Here is a 513-nt window from a genome sequence, read left to right as displayed (position 1 = left end):
TGATTTTTTGATTTATTGTAGAGATGAGGTCTCACCAAGTTGCCCAGGCAGGTCTTGAACCCACCGGCTCAAGCAATCCACTCACCTCAGCCTCCCAAAGTGCTGGGATTACAGGCTGAGCCACCGAGCCCGGCTCAGATATTTTTCTTATTACATCTGTACTGCAGGCCAAGCTAGGATGTGGACCTGCCAGTCCACCTCACCCCCTTAGCCAATCAAAAGAAAATGAGCCAGGTGCGGTGGCTCGTGCCTGTAATCCCAGCACTTTGGGATGCGGAGGTGAGAGGATTGCCTGAGCCCAGGGGTTGGAGATCAGCCTGGGCAATTTGGTGAGACCTCATTTGTACCATAAATGGAAAAATTAGCCAGGCGTGGTGGCGCACGCCCTGCAGTTTCAGCTACTTGGAAGGCTGAGGCAGAAGGATTGCCTGAGTCCAGCATGTCAAGGCTGCAGTGGCCATGAGCATGCCATTGCACTCCAGCCTGAGTGACAGAATGAGGGGCTGATAAAAA

The sequence above is a fragment of the Carlito syrichta genome, unplaced genomic scaffold, assembly GCF_000164805.1.
Source record: "Carlito syrichta isolate Samal-C Ts95f unplaced genomic scaffold, Tarsius_syrichta-2.0.1 Scaffold153889, whole genome shotgun sequence".
Classification (NCBI taxonomy): domain Eukaryota; kingdom Metazoa; phylum Chordata; class Mammalia; order Primates; family Tarsiidae; genus Carlito; species Carlito syrichta.
This window is presented reverse-complemented; position numbering follows the sequence as displayed.